The sequence below is a fragment of the Lepidochelys kempii genome, chromosome 2 (assembly GCF_965140265.1).
Source record: "Lepidochelys kempii isolate rLepKem1 chromosome 2, rLepKem1.hap2, whole genome shotgun sequence".
NCBI lineage: Eukaryota > Metazoa > Chordata > Testudines > Cheloniidae > Lepidochelys > Lepidochelys kempii.
Window position 1 is genome coordinate 262,659,428 of NC_133257.1, and position 14,741 is coordinate 262,674,168.

General features: G+C 49.5%; 1 protein-coding gene across 8 annotated transcripts in view; it reads right to left on the bottom strand.

Moving 5' to 3' along the window:
• Positions 1–14,741, bottom strand: part of GUK1 (guanylate kinase 1) — a 51,831-nt gene that overhangs the window by 35,758 nt on the left and 1,332 nt on the right. The gene's annotated exons all lie outside the window — the stretch shown is intronic.

The following is a 14,741-nucleotide window of genomic DNA, read 5'->3' on the forward strand; positions in this document are numbered from 1 at the left end:
CTCTGCAATTAGATATTTTCTGCTTCAATGGTTTCTATGCTGGGCTTAAATAAATCAATAGGGGGGGAAATTCCTTCCTCTCAACACAAAAGACAAGATAAAAGCTTGATTAAATATCCAATTGCAACTTTAAAATTCCACATCACAGTAATATTACTTGGCACTAATATTAGATATTTCATCTTCAAAGATACTTCTAAACAAATGCTCATTAATCCTCAGAACACCTATGTGCAGCAGGCATTATTATTTCCCTTTCACAGATGTGGAAAGCTGTGACAAAGGTTGACTGACTTGCCCAAGGTTACAGAGGAAATCATCGAGGAATTATAATTCCAGTTCACAGTTCAGGTCTGTAGTCATTACATACAAAACCTGCAGGGGTTCAACTAAAATCAGTTCTGAAATCAATTTATTTCAACCAGTGAAAACCATTCTGTGGACACAATTTTATAAATTCATAGATTATAAAGCAAGAAGGGACCATTGTGATCAAGTCTGGCTTCCCGTATAATACAGGCCATACATCAAAGAACCATAGAAATGTAGGGCTCAGAAGGGACCTCGAGTGGTCACAAAGTCCAGCCCCCTGTGCTGTGATAGGACCAAGTAAGCCTAGGCCATCCCTGAGAGGCATTTGTCCAACTTCTTTTTAAAAGCTTCCAATGATGGGGACTCCATGACCTCCCTTGGAAACCTATTCCAGATCTTAGGAAAAACTTTCTAACTGTAATGGTAGCTAATATCCAACCTACTTCTTCTCCCTTGCTGCAGATTAAGCCCATTGCTTCTTCTCCTACCTTCAGTGGGCATGGAGAACAACTGATTATCATTCTCTTTATAACAACCCTTACCATGTTGGAAGACTGTTATCAGGTCCCCCCTCAGTCTTCTTTTCTCAAGAACACACATCCGGTTTTCTCTCTGAACATACACCCAGTTTTTTAATCTTTCCTCACAGATCAAGCTTTTTCAATGTTTTATTTTTGTTGCTCTACGCTGGATACTCTCCAGTTTGTCCACATCCTTGCTAAATTGTGGTGCCCAGAGTTGGACACAGCACTCCAGCTGGGGCCTCACCAGTACTTAGAAGAGCGGGATAATTACCTCCTGTGTCTTACATACAACTCTCCTGTTAATATGCCACAGAATCATATAAGCCTCTTTTGTAGCTGCTTTACGTTGACGACACAGATTCAAAGTTGTGGTCCACTATAATCCCCGGATCCTTTTCAGCTGTACTACCACCTAGACTTTTATTCCCCATTTTGTAGCTGTGCATTTGATTTGTCCTTCCTAAGCAAAGGTACTGTGCATGTGTCTATTGAATTTCATCTTGTTGATTTCAGACCAATTCTCCAATTTCTCAAGGTCACTTTGAATGTTAGACCTGTCCTCCTAAGTGTTTGCAACCCCGCCCAGCTTGGTGTCTTCTGAAAATTTTATAAACATACTCTCCCCTCCATTATCCAAGTTTTTAATGAAAATATTGAATAGTACTGCATCCATGACTGACCCTGCGGGACCCCACTAGATACACCCTCCCAATTTGACATTGATACCAAATACCCTCCTAATGTCATTGATACAAAATGACAGTGATACCCTACCAAACCACTGATAACTACTCTTTGAGTACAGTCTTTCAACTAGTTGTGCACTCACCTTATAGTAATTTCATATAGACCACATTTTCCTAGTTTGCTTATGAGAATGTCATGAAGAACTGTGAAAAGCCTTACTAAAACCAAGGTATATCACATCATCAGCTTCCACCCCCATTAGGTCAGTAATCCTATCAAAGAAAGAAATTAAAATTGGTTTGGCATGATTTGTTCTTGTCAGCATGGATCTGTCTATTCCTTATAACCCTATTATCCTCCAGGTGCTTACAAATTGATTGTTTAATAATTTGCTCCAGTATCTTTCCATATATTGAAGTTAGTCTGACTAGACTATAATTCCCCAGGTCTTTTTTGTTCCCCTTTTTAAAGACAGGTATTATGTTTGCCCTGAATTATTTCCTGTTTGAAATAGAGCACCTATCTTGGAAAAACATCCAATCTTGATTTAAAAATTTCCAGCAATGGAGACTCCAGCATAACCATTAGTAAACTGTTCCAATGGTTAATTACCCTGTCAAAAATGTACTTCTTATTTCTAGTCTGAATTTATCTAGCTTCAACTTCCAGCCATTGGATTGTGTTAGACCTCTTTGGCTAGACTGAAGATCCCTCAATTACCTACTTGGGGAACAAATTTGATACTTATAAACTGTTATAAATCACCCCCTTAATCTACTCTTTGTTAAACTAAAGGGATTGCACTCCTGGAACCTACCCCTATAAGGCATGTTTTCTAATACTTTATTAATTCTTATGGTTCTTCTTTGAATGCTCTCCAATTTGTCAACATCCTTCTTGAAGTGTGGAAACCAGAACAGTACACAGTATTCCAGCAGTTGTCACACCAGTGCCAGATACAAAGGTAATATATCCTTTCTACTCCTACTTGATACTCCTCTGTTTATGCATCCAAGGATCTCATTAGCCCTGTTGGCCACAGCATTGCACTAAGAACTCATGTTTTACTGATTATCCAACACAGAATCATAGAACCGTAAGGTTAGAAGGGACTGCAAGGGTCATTATTCTAACCCCCCACCCCACACCAAGATGCAGGATTTGTTGCATCTAACCACCCAGGACATTGCAATCCAGACTCCGTTCGAAACCTTTCAGTGAAGAGCTTCCACAAGCTCCCTATGCAGTCTGCTCCATTAGCATGACCCCCCAAGTCCTCTTCATAGTTACTGCTTCGCAGAATAGAGTCCCCCATCCTGTATGGTCAACATTCTTTGTTCCTAGATGTATACATTTAGCCATATTATAATGCATATTGTTTGCTTGCACCCAGTTTACAAAGCGGTCCAGATTGTCCTGTAGCAGTGATCTATCCTCTTCATTGTTTACCATTCCCCTGATTTTTGTATCATCTACAAACTTCATCAGTAATGCTTGTGTTTTCTTCCAGGTCATTGATAAAAATGCTAAATAGCATAGGGCAGAGGTTCTCAAACTTTTTTTCGTGGACCACTTGACAATTGCTGAGGGTTGTGGTGGACCACTTAACGATCTTTCCAAAAGTTGTTTGTATCGCTAGCTAACTATTGTAAAGCACTTTGGATAAAAGTGCTATATATAAAAAAAAACCCGAAATAATAAATGTGTTTTTGTTCTACAAATAAAAACACACAACTCATATTTTAGTCTCTCCCCCGCCATGGCAGCCCCTGAACTGAGCTGGGCTGGGCAGGGCAAAGGGGGTGTCTCTTCCCCTCCATCACAGCCCCCGAGCTGGGCTGGGAAGAAAGGGGTTCTCTCCCTGGCAGTCGCAGCGCTGAAGCTGGAGAAAGTCGCCTCTTTCTCTGGCCACTACAGCCCTGCACCCCCACCTACCCCACTGCCCCCTCCCACCTACCCCCTATCCTCCCCAAAGTCACCACCTCACATTACATGTGTATCTTCTCCAGGGTCCAAGCACCTAATTAGTGGAGCCACGCCTGCGTGGCTCCACTAATTAGGTGGGCAGCCCTTCATTCTCTCATGTGCAGCCGCCCAGGTGCTCACCTTAGAAGGAACTATCCGCGGACCACATGAATGGAGCTCGCGGACCACAGCTGGAGAACCTCTGGCATAGGGCCAATAATTTATACCTGCAGGACCGCACTAGAAACACACCTGGTTAATGAGGATTCCCCAATTACAATTACATTTTGAGACCCATCAGCCAGCCAGTTTTTAATCTGTTTAATGCATGCCAAGTTGATTTTGTATACTTCTCCTTGAACTAAACTGCAGCATGGTACCAAGTCAAATGTCTTACAGAAGTCAAAGGTAATAGTATTTATGTAATATACTTAATCAACAAACTAGTAATCTCTTTTAAAAAAGATATTAAGTTAGTTTGACAGGATCTATTGTCCATAAACCCATGATGATTGGCATTAATTATACTACCCTCCTTTAATTCTTTATTAATCAAGTCCTGTATCAGCCATTCCACTATCTTGCTGACGATTGATGTCAGTCTGATAAGTCTATAATTACCTGGATCGTCCTGTTTACTGTTTAAATACTGACACATTCACTTTCTTCTAGTGCTCTAGAATTTACCCAGTGTTCTGAGATTTATTGAGAATCAACATTAACAGTGCAGAGAGCTCCATGGCCAGTTCTTTTAAAACTCCTGGATTTAAGTTACCTGAACCTGCTGATTTAAAAGCATCTAGTTTAGTAGCTGCTGTTTAACTTCCTTAAACCAGTTATTTAAACCGGTTCACAAATGGTTTCTCTCTTACTTACTGAATTAGGATAAATCAATATAATTCACTAGTAAACCAATTTAAGCATTATGGAACACTGTTTCATAAGAGCACGCTCCTGAATTTTGTCAGTTCAGGGGAGAAGGAGATGGAAAATCATCTCCACTGACAGCAGGGAAATGGGTTTGTGGAATACATTACGAGAAAAGGCATTAGAGGCAAAGAGCACTAACAAGTGCAAGAGAAATCTACACTGGATGCTGAGGATTAACAAGGAGGGAGGGAGAGAGAGACTAGGATGGGAAGGGCCAGGATTTGATGTGCCATATAAATACCATAAGTCCCCTGTGCATATGCAGGGAACTCAGTGCTATTTACAAAACACTGTAAAATACCCAAATATTGGGACCCTTTTATAACCAAGGCTTTGTCTATGCTAGAAAAATAGGTCTGTCTACAGTCACTAAGGGAGGGGTTGCAAAAAATCAATACCCTGGAGTGAAGCAGTTAAAGCAACCTAACCCCTGGCGTAGATAGCACTCAAGTCGATGGGAGAATTCTCCTGTTGACCTTGCTACCACCTCTCAGAAAGGAGGAGTACCTATGCCCATGGGAGAATCCCTCCCATCAGGGTAGTGTCTTCAGCTGCAGTGTTTTAAGCACAGACAAGCCCAGAGTTAAGTAATGGCAGAGGGAGAGAAAAACAAAGAGGTACAGATAGGGAGAAAAAGCCAGTCTTCCACAGAGTGTTGAGAAAAAACGAAAAAGTACTAGAAACCTGTTCCAGGCATCCATAAAGTAATGACACAAGAGCCCCAAGGGGCAGAAGAGTTGCAGCAACTAGACACCGAAGGTATGTCTACACTGCAGTAAGACACACGCAGCTGGCCCACATCAGCTGACTCAGGCTCGTAGGGCTCGGGCTGCGGGGCTATAAAATTGCAGTGTAGACATTTGGGCTCAAGCTCCGGCAGGCTCCAGCCAGAGCCCGAACATCTACTTTGCAATTTTATAGCCTTGCAGCCCAAGTCAGAATCCACTTACATGGGCTCAGGCCTTACTGCAGTGTAGAAATACACAGAAGGACTTTCAGAGCAGGTTGGCATGGCAACAATGCAATCCAATATACAGCTCCCCACTCCTCGCCCCCCAAAAATGAAAGGAGGGACAGTCAAAACTCCACCGAGATAATCCCAACCCATTTAATGAGTGTCTCCCTTCATGGGACTGAATGTTTAACATACTCTCTACCATCCCATCGCTAAACCAATCAATCCTGCACAAAACCACAGTTGAGGAGGGGGGAAAAAAGTCATCTTCCTCTGCAATAATTCAAAATCCCTTCAAAATTAGAAGATCATTTACTCTCTAGACCTCCTGCCAACGAAGCCAGTTCCTAAATGGGTCAAAACCAAAGGGGTGAACTCTAAAAAAACCCCTCAATATAAGCAGCCTCCTTTCTCCAATAGAAATAAACTGGAACAATATTACTCACCCACCCACCCCCCAGTCCCACAACAATACAACCTTCCTCCCCTCAATGTCACAGACAGAGTCAGGACATCTGTTCCATCCCTATATTAAGTCCCCGACATTTTTTGCAATTTATTCAAACAGAGAAACACATGAAGAGTTTAACATGACACAGGGTTTAATATTTGCTGCAAAAGGATGAAAAGGTTTACAACCCCACTAGGAAATACATTGGTTTCCTCTAAAGCACAAGTCAGTGCCAAGGGACTCATCTTTAAAGCATGCGTTGGTGGCAGATACATTGGGTTATATTAAAATGTCTTATCTGCAGGGGCAGCTCTAGCAATTTTACCGCCCCAAGGAGCTGCCGCCGAATTGCCGCCGCGGGACATGGGCTGCCGCCACATTCTAATTGCCGCCCCAAGCACCTGCTTGGAAAGCTGGCGCCTGGAGCCGGCCCTGCTTATCTGGTAAACTATTACGCAGGTCACAAACTCTGTTCTTGAATGCAGAGATCATTAACTCAGTGGGGGCCCCAGGTGCACATTACAGTTCAGTCTCATGGGTTGTACTGGTTAAGGATGTGCTGGGTCCAAGAAAATTTCCTCACATGAATGGCAAGGATGTGAAGGAAAGTTTCTTCAGTGGCCCAAGATGTTTAAGTGGTTTCATTTCTATTCTGAACATGAATGCAACACAAAAACCATAAGCTGGTTCTGTATAACCCTGTAAAAAGGAATTCTCACTCAGAGGGGACACAGAGCTTGCCGCGCCAGGGATTTTGGGCTCCTTATGCTGCAACCGATGACCCTGCTAACAACATACAGGACTTGGTGCAAAGCCAAGTCCCTGACCTCCTGGAGTCATTAAAAGAATCCAGGGCAGTTTTTGTAAGTGCAAGACTGTGATCCTACCATCATGATTCCAGATGGGCATTTCCATTTTGCCTCTCCCTACAGTTTTAATTAGACATGCTGCTGCTTTTCACTCCCTGAGCTGTATTATTGGGTGATTTTTCTACGTACAGCTAAACAGAGACCAAATTTCCCTTCTAGGGGAGACTGCATTTTGGGGGTTGGAGCATAGGGGATTCTCCTTCACTTCAACACTATTGCTCAGGTGTCAAAAGTGCATCAGCACAGTAGGAAATTGCCATACCAAGTAGAGGGCTGTGGTGGCGACTAGCCCCACGCTGAGTTTGGCATCACGCACGCCCAGCATGCAAAGGGCTTTGGGGCAGAAACGGTCAGAGATATTTAAAATATCATAGCCTGTACTATGACAAATGTGAGAGTTCTCCCTGCAGCCAGAGGGTGGGATAGGAAAGGAGAGGCAGGGAGAGGGGGAGCCTGTGAAAAAGGGGCAGGGAGCTGAGAGGAGCTGGAGTGCATGTGGAAAGGGAGCTCAAGCAGGAAGCTCGGGGAGAAGCACGGAGGATGGGGCTGTATTGTTGGAGGAGAATATGGGGGACTGTGGGAGTGAGGGTGCAGGGGTCAGGAAGCTAGGGGCAAATGCTGGGGAGAGGGAGGCATGGGGGGGGGCTGTGGGAGGGGAACCTGTGCAGGAGAGGGAGTATTACAGATGGATCTATATTGGGGGATGGGAGGGACAGCTAGGGTCAGAAGGAGGCTGTGGGAAGGGGAGCTGGGGGGGGAGCACTGGGAATGGGCTATTGGGAGACGAGAGGTACAGGGCTGGGGGGAGCGTTGGGATTGGGCTGTATTTGGGGAGGCAAACAGGGGCTCGGGGAAGGGATCTGGGAATGGGGCTGTATTGTGGGAGGGGAGCCCTGGGGAGAGGCCTATATTGAGGGAGGAGAGTTATGGGATTTTATTGATTTTGTTCCGGGTGTCCTGGCTTGTTCCACCATCCTGGCTGATGGTGCTGTGCAAGTACGTGAATGTTTCTACACTGGTGAGAACATAATCCTCTATCCACACTGGTAATGGCGAGGTAAGATCTGCGATCTGTCTTATTACAGATGATTTTCAGTCCAATTTGCTGGCTGAGTGCATTGAGTTGAGTTGTTTTTTCTTGCATATGGCGCTGGGTATGTGATAGGAGACCGGCATCATCTGCAAAGTCCAGATCTTCAAGGGATGAGAAGAGTGTCCATTTAATGCCTCTTGGCAGGTCTTCTGTTGTACGCCTCATTACCAAGTCGATGGCAATGTTGAAGAGGATTGCAGACATGACACACGCCGACATACTCCTGTTTTGACTTCAAAACTGAGCTCACTGTGATCAACACTGCATATAAAGTTGAAATAGAAGCTTTTGATGACATTGATTATGCGGAAAGGAATTCTATATGCCTGCAGAATACGCCATAGGCTGGTCCTGTGAATGCTATCAAAAGCTTTCTCAAAGTCTATGAAATTTATGTAGAGTTGCCATTGCCATTCTAAGCACTGTTCTATTATGATCTGGTCTGTGCATCCATGCCCTTTCCGAAAACCAGCTTGCTCTTTTTTGAGAACACTATCAACTGCCTCTGATATACGCTGAACTATGATCTTACACAATACTTTTATCTGTGCCAAGCAAAGTGTGATACCATGCCAGTTATTACAATCACAGAGTTCCTTTCTTTGGTATCTTCACTATAACCCCATTGGTCCACTTCTCTGGCACTTTTCCCCTTTCCCAGATTGATGTAAATAGAGGGGCCAGGATAGATGCTGCTACTTTAGGATTTACCTTGAACAATTCTGCATTCAAGTTATCCTTGCCATGAGCTTTCCTGTTTTATAAGGATTTGATGGCTTGAATGATCTCTTCCTTAGTGGGGTGTCTGTGTTGATATCAAGATCTTATTCTGCCTCCTGGATGTTTGCTTCCTCTTTAGGTGGCTCCCTGTTCAGCAATTCTTTGAAATGCTATGTCCAGCGCATTTCTTGTTCTTTTTCGGTTGTTAGTAGGTGTCCTTGTTTGTTCCTGATGAGAGTGCTTGTTGGTGTCTGCTGTTTACCACTGATAAGCTGCATCATTTTATAGATGGTTTCTTGTTCACCACGAGCAGCTGCATCCTCTGCTTGTGTTGCCAGATTATCAATATAATGCTGTTTGTCCACTCTCACAAGGCATTTGACCTCCCAGTGTGCCTTGCTATATGGCTCGTGGTATTTGTCCTTTAGCTTCTGGGATTGTGTGTCTAAAAACTTTTTTCTTCAGGGCTCGTCTGGTTTCCATGGCGTTCCATGTGCTGAGTGTGATTCACTTCTTCCTTTTCTTCTGCCTGTAGCCTAGACAGGCTTCACAGCTCTGTTCATACATTGCTGTTCCTTTGTCCCACTTCTTGTTGATCTCATCTGCACTCCCCTCCTCTTCATCAAGGTCTGCAAGTGCTTGGAACCTGTTCTTTAACTGTAGAACCAAGGCTTTCTGTATTTCAAGGGACTTTAGCTTCTCAATATCATAACATCTATGTCCCTTGTTTGGTGGGCTCACAGTTCTCAGTTTTAGCTTCATGGAGGCTGTCACAAGGTGGTTGTCGCTGCCAACAGCTGCACCCCTTCTCACTTTCACATCTGCCAGTGAGCGTTGTCATTTGCCATTGATCATGATATGGTCAATTTTCAGCGTAACAGCTGTGTTAGTCTGTATTCGCAAAAAGAAAAGGAGGACTTGTGGCACCTTAGAGACTAACCAATTTATTTGAGCATAAGCTTTCGTGAGCTACAGCTCACTTCATCGGATGCATACTGCAGAAAGTACAGAAGATCTTTTTATACACACAAACCATGAAAAAATGGGTGTTTACCACTACAAAAGGTTCTCTCTCCCCCCACACCACTCTCCTGCTGGTAAACACAAAATCAAAACTGCACAGACACACCCCTAGAACCCCGACCAGGGATATTCTATCTACTACCCAAGATCCATAAACCTGGAAATCCTGGGGGCCCCATCATCTCAGGCATTGGCACCCTGACAGCAGGATTGTCTGGCTATGTAGACTCCCTCCTCAGGCCCTACGCTACCAGCACTCCCAGCTATCTTCGAGACACCACTGACTTCCTGAGGAAACTACAATCCATCGGTGATCTTCCTGATAACACCATCCTGGCCACTATGGATGTAGAAGCCCTCTACACCAACATTCCACACAAAGATGGACTACAAGACGTCAGGAACACTATCCCCGATAATGTCACGGCTAACCTGGTGGCTGAACTTTGTGACTTTGTCCTTACCCATAACTATTTCACATTTGGGGACAATGTATACCTTCAGATCAGCGGCACTGCTATGGGTACCCGCATGGCCCCACAATATGCCAACATTTTTATGGCTGATTTAGAACAACGCTTCCTCAGCTCTCGTCCCCTAAAGCCCCTACTCTACTTGCGCTATATTGATGACATCTTCATCATCTGGACCCATGGAAAAGAAGCCCTTGAGGAATTCCACCATGATTTCAACAATTTCCATCCCACCACCAACCTCAGCCTGGTCCAGTCCACACAAGAGATCCACTTCCTGGACACTACAGTGCTAATAAACAATGGTCACATAAACACCACCCTATACCGGAAACCTACTGACCGCTATTCCTACCTGCAGGCCTCCAGCTTTCACCCTGACCACACCACACGACCCATTGTCTACAGCCAAGCTCTACAATACAACCGCATTTGCTCCAACCTCTCAGACAGAGACAAACACCTACAAGATCTCTGTCAAGCTTTCTTACAACTACAATACCCACCTGCAGAAGTAAAGAAACAGATTGATAGAGCCAGAAGAGTTCCCAGAAGTTACCTACTACCGGACAGGCCTAACAAAGAAAATAACAGAACGCCACTAGCCGTCACCTTCAGCCCCCAACTAAAACCCCTCCAACGCATTATTAAGGATCTACAACCTACCCTGAAGGATGACCCAACACTCTCACAAATCTTGGGAGACAGGCCAGTCCTTGCCTACAGACAGCCCCCCAACCTGAAGCAAATACTCACCAACAACCACATACCACACAACAGAACCACTAACCCAGGAACCGAGCCTTGCAACAAAGCCCGTTGCCAACTGTGCCCACATATCTATTCAGGGGACACCATCACAGGACCTAATAACATCAGCCACACTATCAGAGGCTCGTTCACCTGCACATCCACCAATGCCCCTCTGCCATGTACATTGGTCAAACTGGACAGTCTCTACGTAAAAGAATAAATGGACACAAATCAGATGTCAAGAATTATAACATTCATAAACCAGTCGAAGAACACTTCAATCTCTCTGGTCACGCAATCACAGACATGAAGGTCGCTATCTTAAAACAAAAAAACTTCAAATCCAGACTCCAGCGAGAAACTGCTGAATTGGAATTCATTTGCAAATTGGATACTATTAATTTAGGCTTAAATAGAGACTGGGAGTGGCTAAGTCATTATGCAAGGTAGTCTATTTCCCCTTGTTTTTTCCTACCCCCCCCCCCCCCAGATGTTCTGGTTTAACTTGGATTTAAACTTGGAGAGTGGTCAGTTTGGATGAGCTATTACCAGCAGGAGAGTGAGTTTGTGTGTGTATGGGGGTGGGGGGGGGGGTGAGAAAACCTGGATTTGTGCTGGAAATGGCCCACCTTGATTATCATGCACATTGTAGGGAGAGTGGTCAGTTTGGATGAGCTATTACCAGCAGGAGAGTGAGTTTGTGTGTGTATGGGGGGGGGGGGTGAGAGAACCTGGATTTGTGCTGGAAATGGTCCAACTTGATTATCATGCACATTGTGTAAAGAGTTGTCACTTTGGATGGGCTATCACCAGCAGGAGAGTGAATTTGTGTGTGGGGGGTGGAGGGTGAGAAAACCTGGATTTGTGCTGGAAATGGCCCAACCTGATGATCACTTTAGATAAGCTATTACCAGCAGGACAGTGGGGTGGGAGGAGGTATTGTTTCATATTCTCTGTGTATATATAAAGTCTGCTGCCGTTTCCACAGTATGCATCCAATGAAGTGAGCTGTAGCTCACGAAAGCTCATGCTCAAATAAATTGGTTAGTCTCTAAGGTGCCACAAGTCCTCCTTTTCTTTTTGCGAATACAGACTAACACGGCTGTTACTCTGAAACCTGTCTTGGTGTTGAGCACTTCAGTCTTCATGACAGTGGCTTCCTTTCGGCTTTCACCACCTGCAGTCATACAGGTCATTCACTCCTGAAGGCCGTCACACACAGTAATGGTCGATTTCTCCGGTGCTGTTTCCGAAACATATTTTGTTTTTTATGGGGACAGGGTTGTTAGCCCTTTGCCTAATCCCCAACCTGGAGGACCAGGGTGTTGTTTTATTTTTTTGGTCCAGCCCTCCCCCACAGACCAATTCGGCCTGGTTGAACCTACCAGGAGCAAAAAGCCCCCACCGACACAGACTCTGGGGATCATTAGAGCACACAAGCTGTCCCACCACAACAAGGCACAGACACCAGAGGTCGGTAGAACAAACCAGGACATCCAGAACAAAATCAATAAAGCCAGGATCACCTTCTGGAGCTAACTAGGAACATGAGGAGGAGGAGGTGGTGGTGGTGGTATGGGGGCTGTGGGAAGGGGAGCTGGGGGGAAGCACTAGGGATGGGACTGTTTTGCGGGATGCACATAGGGGCTGGGCTGTACTGGGGAGGGGAGCACGAGGGATGGGGCTGTATTGCGGGAGCTGGGACTGTAGGGAAGGAGGAAGGCGGGGGAAGGGAGCTGCGGGGGAGCTGGGGCTGTAGGGGGAGGAAGGCGGGGGTTGGGGGGGCGCTGGGGCTGCATGGGGGGCGCTGGGGCTGTCAGGGAGGAAGGCGGGGGCTGGGGGAGGAAGGCGGGGCTGGGAGCTGGGGGGAGGAGGAAGGCGGGGGCTGGGGCTGTAGAGGGGGAGGAAGGCGGGGGCTGGGGGAAGGGAGCTGGGGGAGGAAGGCTGGGGCTGGGGGGGCTGGGGCTGTAGAGGAGGAGGAAGGCGGGGGCTGGGGGGAGGAAGGCGGGGGTTGGGGAAGGGAGCTGGGGGAGGAAGGCGGGGGTTGGGGAAGGGAGCTGGGGGAGGAAGGCGGGGGCTGGGGCTGTAGAGGGGGGAGGAAGGTGGGGGTTGGGGAAGGGAGCTGGGGGAGGAAGGCTGGGGCTGGGGGGGCTGGGGCTGTAGAGGAGGAGGAAGGCGGGGGCTGGGGGGAGGAAGGCGGGGGTTGGGGAAGGGAGCTGGGGGAGGAAGGCGGGGGTTGGGGAAGGGAGCTGGGGGAGGAAGGCGGGGGCTGGGGCTGTAGAGGGGGAGGAAGGCGGGGGCTGGGGGAAGGGAGCTGGGGGGAGGAGGAAGGCGGGGCTGGGGCTGTAGAGGGGGAGGAAGGCGGGGGCAGGGGGAAGGGAGCTGGGGGGAGGAAGGCGGGGGCTGGGGCTGTAGAGGGGGAGGAAGGCGGGGGCTGGGGGAAGGGAGCTGGGGGGAGGAAGGCGGGGGCTGGGGCTGTAGAGGAGGAGGAAGGCGGGGGCTGGGGGAAGGGAGCTGGGGGGAGGAGGAAGGCGGGGCTGGGGGGGCTGGGGCTGTAGAGGGGGGAGGAAGGCGGGGGTTGGGGAAGGGAGCTGGGGGGAGGAAGGCGGGGGCTGGGGCTGTAGAGGGGGAGGAAGGCGGGGGCAGGGGGAAGGGAGCTGGGGGAGGAAGGCGGGGGCTGGGGCTGTAGAGGGGGGAGGAAGGCGGGGCTGGGGCTGTAGAGGGGGAGGAAGGCGGGGGCTGGGGGAAGGGAGCTGGGGGAGGAAGGCGGGGGCTGGGGCTGTAGAGGGGGAGGAAGGCGGGGGCTGGGGGCAGGGAGCTGGGGGAGGAAGGCGGGGGCTGGGGCTGTAGAGGGGGAGGAAGGCGGGGGCAGGGAGCTGGGGGGAGGAGGAAGGCGGGGCTGGGGGGGCTGGGGCTGTAGAGGGGGGAGGAAGGTGGGGGTTGGGGAAGGGAGCTGGGGGGAGGAAGGCGGGGGCTGGGGCTGTAGAGGGGGAGGAAGGCGGGGGCAGGGGGAAGGGAGCTGGGGGGAGGAAGGCGGGGCGGGGGGGCTGGGGCTGTAGAGGGGGGAGGAAGGCGGGGGCAGGGGGAAGGGAGCTGGGGGAGGAAGGCGGGGGCTGGGGCTGTAGAGGGGGAGGAAGGCGGGGGCAGGGGGAAGGGAGCTGGGGGAGGAAGGCGGGGACTGGGGGGGCTGGGGCTGTAGAGGGGGAGGAAGGCGGGGGCAGGGGGAAGGGAGCTGGGGGAGGAAGGCGGGGGCTGGGGGGGCTGGGGCTGTAGAGGGGGAGGAAGGCGGGGGCAGGGGGAAGGGAGCTGGGGGGAGGAAGGCGGGGCTGGGGCTGTAGAGGGGGAGGAAGGCGGGGGCTGGGGGAAGGGAGCTGGGGGGAGGAGGAAGGCGGGGCTGGGGCTGTAGAGGGGGGAGGAAGGCGGGGGCTGGGGGAAGGGAGCTGGGGGGAGGAGGAAGGCGGGGCTGGGGCTGTAGAGGGGGAGGAAGGCGGGGGCTGGGGGAAGGGAGCTGGGGGGAGGAGGAAGGCGGGGCTGGGGCTGTAGAGGGGGAGGAAGGCGGGGGCTGGGGGAAGGGAGCTGGGGGAGGAAGGCGGGGGCTGGGGGGGCTGGGGCTGTAGAGGGGGAGGAAGGCGGGGGCTGGGGGAAGGGAGCTGGGGGGAGGAGGAAGGCGGGGCTGGGGCTGTAGAGGGGGGAGGAAGGCGGGGGCTGGGGGAAGGGAGCTGGGGGGAGGAAGGCGGGGGCTGGGGGAAGGGAGCTGGGGGGAGGAAGGCGGGGGCTGGGAGCTGGGGGGAGGAGGAAGGCGGGGCTGGGGCTGTAGAGGGGGAGGAAGGCGGGGGCTGGGGGAAGGGAGCTGGGGGGAGGAGGAAGGCGGGGCTGGGGCTGTAGAGGGGGAGGAAGGCGGGGGCTGGGGGAAGGGAGCTGGGGGAGGAAGGCGGGGGCAGGGGGAAGGGAGCTGGGGGGAGGAAGGCGGGGCTGGGGCTGTAGAG